Genomic DNA, 8081 nt, shown 5'->3' with positions numbered 1-8081 from the left:
GGAATATGCCCCAATATGGCATCAGGTGTGCGATAGGTCCGAAGAACAAATGTCACAAAATCATCCATCATCGCACATGTGACCTCCATGAAAGTCCGTAAATCTCCTCCGAGACGGAAAATATGCCCCAGTATGGGCATCGGATGCACGACAGGTCAGAAATCGAGCGACACGAAATCATCTGTCATCGAACATGTAACAATGGTCGTCCGAATCCATAACTGAATCATGCACACATGCCCAAAATGCACCTCCCAGATGGAGAGGCATGATGGAATCCAAGTGTCGAGAAGTGCGGACCCGGCTGGGTGGATCTCAAAGGCTCCGTAAGGTAACGATCATGTCCACGTCTCGATGAGCATCCAGTAAGTGATGATCGCGCAAGTCCGTGAGGATCCATGAACCTCTAAATGAAATGGGATATGCCCCAGTGTGGCACCAGAGGTATGATAGGTCAAAAATCAGGTGACACCAAATCAATCATCATCAAACTCACGATCCTGGTAATCCGAACACAACTGAATCAGACCTACACATCAAAGAGGCGACTCCCAGAAGAAGAAGCATGACAATATCTAAATATCAACCAGATCTCAATCACCTGTCCAAGTAGAGGCTGCCGAATACGACATCTGATCCCATGGCCTCAGGGTGGTCTTAAGACGCGGGACGTAACGTAGGCCAAGGTGATAGGGTGATAGAAATGAAAGGAAACTAGGCTCAAATACCCAATGATCAAAACTCATGCCCTCATATATGAAATGCAACATGTATAGTGAACCCCATGAGCCATGGACCTGAGAATGTCTAACGTGAATATGATATCGATAAGGAGACAAATGAAGCAAAATGAACTGGTAGTGATATGTGTAATGATGATGCGAAGTATCGAACCCGAGATGGGTCACTATAAGGGGAGAATAAGATGCGAAGGGAATGAGATGAATCACAAGCAACGATAAAAACGACAGCGAAACAATGGATATGTGAAGAAAGGTAGTGATCGACTCAGATCAAACATGAAGTGAAGTCACATCAATAATGAATGTAATGATGGGAAAGACAATGACTCGGAGTCCTAAGGAGAAGGTCACTCATCTCTCTCACAAATAGATATGACGAAGCAATACAAATAACATGGGATCTCAGAGAGCTCACATACGAACTCCCAATAACGAACATACTCGATAAAAATGATCCCCAGACATCAATATACATACCCAATGATCGAGAACACTATGCACATACACACATGTGCTAATAATAATAATAATGATTTTTTATTTTTATTTTTTGATTTTTTTTTTTTTGATGATTTTTTTTTTTGATTTTTTTTTTTTTTTTTTTTTTACATATATACAAATACGCGTACCCTGAACGTGAACAAATGAACCCCAAAGATGATATCAATAACAAATGGACACACCCCAAGTGATAAGGTAACAAACAAACTCTCTCTGACGAGATGACCTTCTCAAACCAAGGATCTCTAAACCAGTGTCCGTGAGATAGATGATGGAAATGATGTGACTATCCTCCATGTGATGAACTGAGGAGGCTCACCACTCAGGGTGGAGAGAATATGAGACAAACAAATAGTAGATAGGATAAAAAAAGAAGAGATGAATAACACAACCAATAAGATGAGATGAAAATGCAGAGGTGCAGTGATAGGAAAAAATGATGAGAAAAACATGCCCCTAGGTCCAAGGCTCATGAAACTACCAAACAATGCATGCATACATTAAAGGGCCCCTATCCCGGTGTGAAAATGTGAGCAAGGCGATAAGAAAGAAAGGCTATAATACGCATGTGAGGCTCAATGGGCTAGCAACGGACTATGTATCACAAAGGAATAACAAGGTAATGGCTAACCGAAATGATGGCCACCCATCTTGCGACCATGGTCTCAAACATAGTACCTCTTTAGCTGATCCACATTGGTTGGCTCTGAAAATCGGTTTCCATCTAAATCCATCAACCATGCAGCGCCCTCTGGGGTCAACTCCCTGATGAAATAAGGTCCGCTCCAGTTGGGTCTGAACTTCCCTCTAGGATCTCTGATCAATCCCCTGATGACTTTCAAAACTAAGTCACCTACATGCAGTGGTCTAGGCTTGACCCGCTTTTTGAAAGCGCGGGCCATCTTCCTCTGATATGCACGAACATGGTCTGCTGCTCTCAATCTCCTCTCATCTAGGAGATTGAGCTGATCAAATCGAGCCTGAGCCCAATCTGCCTCGAGAATCTGCTGCTCTAGTGCTACTCTCAACGAACCCATCTCAATCTCAACGGGTAGCATCGCCTCCATGCCATATACCAAGGAGTAGGGTGTGGCGCCTGTAGAGATGCGAAAAGAAGTCCGATAAGCCCACAATGCAAATGGGAGCTTCTCTGACCAATCCCGAGAAGTCTCGACCATCCTCCGTAATATCCTCTTGATATTCTTATTCGCGGCCTCTACTGCTCCGTTCGTCTGCGGCCTATACACAGACGATCTATGATGCCGGATGCCGTATCTCTGTACTAAGGTGTCAACCTCTGCTCTGAAATGTACTCCTCTGTCTGAAATCAACTCATGAGGGACTCCATAGCGACAGATAATGTGTGATCTGATGAAACTAGCAACTCCAGACGATGTCAATCTCGCATACGAAGCGGCCTCCACCCACTTGGTGAAGTAATCGATGGCGACCAGGATGAACTCATGACCACTGGAAGATTTCGGTGAAATCTTCCCGATGATATCAATACCCCAGATGGAAAATGGCCATGGTGAAGTCAGTGCGTGTAGCTCGGAGGGCGGCACGTGAATGAGATCTCCGTGTATCTGACACTCGGGACACCTCTGAACAAACTGGCAGCAATCTGTCTCCATGGTCAACCAGAAGTATCCTGTCCTCATGATCTTACGAGCCAACATCTGTCCTCCCATATGTGGTCCGTAGACTCCCGCATGAACCTCTCTCATCACCCGATCGGCGGAGGTGCGGTCCAAACATAATAGTAGCATCCCATCAGGCGATCGTCTATACAATGTCTCGCCACAGATGACGAATCGGGTAGCCAACTGTCTCAATGCTCTCTTATCCTTGGCCGTAGCAGCCTCAGGATATACGCCAAGTCTCAAAAAGTGATGTATGTCGTGATACCATGGCAAACCATCATCTGGCTCTACATCATCGATCAAGCAACAGTAAGCAGGAGCAGATCTCGACTCGATCAACAAAGGTCGAATAGTGGCATCAACGGGAATATCGATCATGGAAGCTAGAGTAGCTAAAACATCAACAAACTGGTTTTGCGCTCTAGGCAGATGTGTATATCTCAAACCCTCAAATCTCGCAACCAGTAGCTCCAAATACGCGTGGTAAGGCCTAAGCTTCACATCTCTAGTCTTCCACTCGCCCTGAATCTGTCTCAATACCAGATTGGAGTCACCAAACACCTCCATCTGTCTAATCCCAAGCTCGAGAGCTGTCTCTAATCCCAAGATACAAGCCTCATACTCAACAATGTTGTTCGTGGCAGGGTGTCGATCCGAGAATGCCAAACGAACTGATCTGGGAATGTGATCACCGTGAGGGGATATCAACAAGACGCCTATCCCATATCCGGAATGGTTGGCCGCGCCATCAAAGTACATGCGCCAACCTGACAGACTAGTCACAGCAGCGACATCCTCGTCTGGAAAATCATCGTCAATAGCTCTGGCATCAGAAACTGGTAATGAGGCTAGATGATCTGCTACAATGCTCCCTCTGATGGACTTCTGAGTGACATAATGGATGTCAAACTCAGTAAGAAGTACCAGCCATCTCATAAGGTGACCAACCAGAGCGGGTCTGTCAAACAAATATCTCAGAGGATCCAAGCGAGATATCAAATGCACGGAATACTCGGTCATGTAATGTCTCAATCGGCGAGTGGCCCAAACCAATGCCAAACAATAACGCTCAATCATGACATACCTCGTCTCGTAGTCTAGCATCCTCTTACTCAGATAGTAAATGGCTCGATCCTTGCCCGAATCATCGAGTTGAGCTAACATGCAACCCAAGGCCACGTCTGATACGGACAAGTATAAGAGTAGAGGACGGCCTGGTGTAGGAGGCGCCAAAACAGGAGGTGACAACAAGTACTCTCTGATCCTCTCAAAGGCACGCTGGCACTGGTCATCCCAAACAGTAGGTTGACTCTTCCTCAAGAGTCGAAATATGGGCTCGCAGATGTCTGTCAATCTGGCTATGAATCTACTGATGTACTGAAGTCTGCCCAGGAAGCCTCTGACCTCTCTCTCTGTCCTCGGCGCAGGCATGTCAAGAATGGCTCTAATCTTGTCCGGATCTATCTCTATGCCTCGCTCACTGACCATGTATCCCAAGAGTTTCCCAGAAGTCACTCCGAAAGTGCACTTCTTGGGATTCAGTCTCAATCTGAACTGTCTGATCCTCTCAAAGAACCTCTCAAGAGCTGCCAAATGATTTGATCTATCTCGGGATTTCACTATCATGTCGTCTACGTAAACCTCGACATCCCGATGCATCATGTCATGGAAGAGCGTGGTCGCTGCTCTCTGATATGTGGCTCCTGCGTTCTTCAATCCGAATGGCATGACTCTATAACAATAAGTACCCCACTCGGTAATGAAGGACGTCTTCTCCATGTCCTCTGGAGCCATCAAGATCTGACTGTACCCGGAAAATCCGTCCATAAAGGACAACATCGAATGACCTGCCGTACTGTCAACTAGCATGTCGATGTGTGGAAGAGGAAAATCATCCTTAGGACTGGCCTTATTGAGATCTCGAAAATCAACACAGACTCTCACCTTGCCGTCCTTCTTGGGAACAGGGACGACATTGGCCAGCCACTCCGGGTACTCGACCACTGATAAGAATCCTACTCTGAGCTGCTTCTGGATCTCCTCTTTCACCTGCAAGCTCCAACGAGGGTGCAATCGTCTCAACTTCTACTTAACCGGTCTAGCATGGGGCAGAAGTGGCAAACGATGCTGGAAGATAGATGGATCAAGGCCTGGCATGTCCTCATAGGACCATGCGAAAACGTCCAAGTAGGATCTGAGTAGCTGGATGAGGCTGTCTCTCTCATCTGTGGACAAATCCGATCCGATCCTCAACTCCCTAGGCTGATCTGCCGTGCCAAAGTCAACAATCTCGGTGTCCCCTACAGCAGGTGAAACTCTCTGATCAACGGGGTCTGAATCGGAAGCAGAAGATGAGTCATCATCTGAATCATGCTGTGCAATCTCATCATCAATGTCAAAAATCTGTGATGTGGGTGAAGATGGTGCAGATAAATCAATAACATGAGAGACAAGCAAATACTCAAAGGTGCTCAAATCCATAGATGAAAAGTCAGAAACATAGTCATGACGGGAGACAAATCCCGATAAAACATCAAAGGGGAGAGGTGGGTCCACAAGGTCGGACGCTCCCTCAACTAGGCCAACAGGGCCATCAAACAAATCAACAGCAACTACAACATCCTCGACGACCTCTGGAGTGGGGGCAACCTGGATCTCCCCGGCGATCTCGAGGACGGACACCCCGAAGAGATCAAATGGTGAAGCGAGCTCCGGCGGGGCTATCTCCTCAGTCTGGCTCAAGCTCATTGCGAGCATCTCATCAACGTACTCGTCATGCGGCACGGCTCCATCCACTACGTCTCCAGTCTCGGCAAAAGTCCCGTGATCATCGATCTCATCCGGGAAGCAAAGCGTCATAAGGCTCGTGCGATCTGGGGAGGGAGGAGCAATCAACACAGAAGCTGAAGGGCCAGGGGCTCCGTCACTCAACTGTAACTGCTGGACGAGGCGCTGAAGCTCGGCCTCCTGAGTGGTGCTGAGTCCTCCGATGATCCCATCAGATGGTGCATGTGGCTCTGATGCCCTCACAAAGTAATCGGCTAGGCTCGTGGTGTATGGGCGGACAGGATAATAAAAGGGCGTATGAGTCAAGCGAGCCCTCACCCTCTCCCTGCGCAGCCGCGCCATATGACGATAGTCGGCCTCAGTGGGAATGAATCCGAGCCCGAATGGTACATCGCGGTCCGGAAAGGTCATGAACTCACTAGGCCCGTGCTGACGCCGCCCCAAACCCATACCAGGAAGATAAGACATGCTCCTCATAATATCGAGTACCACCGTGCTGCTGTGCTGGTCGAAGGACAGGGCTACAAAGTCTCGACAGAAGTCCTCCATCTCCAGAGTCTGCACCTCATCAAAGGTGAATCCGGTCAGAAAAAGATCATCATCAGCATGACTGATCTCAAGTACGGGCTCGGCCGAAATGAACATATCCCCTACAGACTGTACCACGACGACCCGGCCATCATGGATGAACTTCACTTTCTGATGAAGTGAAGAAGGAATGGCTCCAACTCGGTGAATCCACGGTCGGCCCAAAAGCAGGTTAAAGGATGTAGGAATCCTCAAAACCTGAAACACGGCGACAAAAGTGGCTGGACCAATCAGTAGCTCAATCTCCAATGTACCCATGACCTCTCTACGGGTGCTGTCATAAGCTCGAACGGTCTGAGTGGATGGACCGAAATCGGATGGTGCGTACCCAAGAGCGATGGCGGTGGCCAAAGGACATACGTTCAGGGCCGAGCCATTGTCCAGAAGGACAGATGGAACTCGGCGACCTGAACAGCCAACAGATATGTAGAGAGGACGCGTGTGGGCAGAACCCTCTGGTGGCAAGTCGTCATCGGAAAAGACGATACAAGTGGCTCTGCCAGCCGTCATCATATGAATGAGTCCCTCAGGAGTGGTCGTGGTATCAACTCTGATCTGGCTCAGAGCTCGAGTCAGCGCATCCCGATGAGTACTGGAGGACGCTAAAAGGCTCCAGATAGAAATACGAGCCTGAGTGCTCTGCAACTGCCTCAAAATCTCGTCATCCTCTGCTCTGACCTCCTCCTGGGATGACGTACCGCCTAAGGGTCTAGCGGCAGCAGCTGGAGGTGGCTGTCTCATCACTCTACCTCCTCGAAGAACATACTGAATGTCCAGAGTCTGAGAATCATCAACGTACGGAGCCTGAACCCCCTCAACATCCGGGATCAAGATGAAAGGCGTCTGGACACTGTAATGCGGCAAAATCAATGGCTCAACTGTGGCAGCCTGCACGGACGCCGCCTCGGGAACTAATCGGAAGGGAGCAGGCATCCGAGGACCCAGAGTCACCCCACTCGTCTCATAAATCACATCTGGCATGATGGGCTCTGGGTCTGAATCATCATCACTCAGCATGTGGATGTGGTCATCGATCACATCAAACTCTAAGAAATGAATGTCATCAGCTGGTGGAGGGACTGCATGTGTGGTGTGAGCAGGTAACGGGTTCGTGGTCACACTCGGCTGACCCAAGTGTACCAAACCCTGGTCGATCAAATCCTGAATGGCATGCCTCAAAGCAGTGCATCGATCGGTCTCATGTCCAAGCCCCTGATGATAAGCACAGTGTAAATCCATCCTGAACTGAGGTGGAATCGGCTGAGGCGGTGGCCGAGGGGTGAGAGTAGTCAATAACCCAGCTTCTGTAAGCTTCCGAAGAGCCTGACTCAACGACATGCCTATCTGTGAGAACTGCCTCTGCGCCCTCAAAGCAAATGGAGTAGAGGTCTGCTGAGCTCGAGGCCTAGGGTATGAAGGTGCGGGCCTCGGAGTGAACTGTGCAGCGTAACATGGCTGTCCAGTGGCCGTGTATGAAATAGGAGGCCTCTCAATGCCCTGAGTGGCATAGTAAGGTAGAGCCAATGGCTGAGCCTGATATGTCTGATCAAAAGCCGGGCAAAGTGCCCGTGGCCTGAACTGCTGAGGTGTGTAAGATGGATGAGTCTCTAGGAGCTGTGGGACCGGCTGATGACGCCTAGGAGGCCTCTGACTGGAAGAACCGATAGCGCTCACATCTACTGGCCTCGGTCCTACGAAGGGCTTCTTCCCCTTAATATCACTAGGGGAAGAATCTGTCCATAATCCTCTCGAGATGCCGTCCTCGACATCATACAGAGCCATAACCAGAGACCCAAAATCTGTGAACGGGGCCCCTACC

The sequence above is a fragment of the Vitis vinifera genome, chromosome 1 (assembly GCF_030704535.1).
Source record: "Vitis vinifera cultivar Pinot Noir 40024 chromosome 1, ASM3070453v1".
In the NCBI taxonomy this organism is placed as follows: Eukaryota; Viridiplantae; Streptophyta; class Magnoliopsida; order Vitales; family Vitaceae; genus Vitis; species Vitis vinifera.
The sequence above is the reverse complement of the archived record's forward strand: the minus strand, read 5'-3'. Positions refer to the sequence as shown.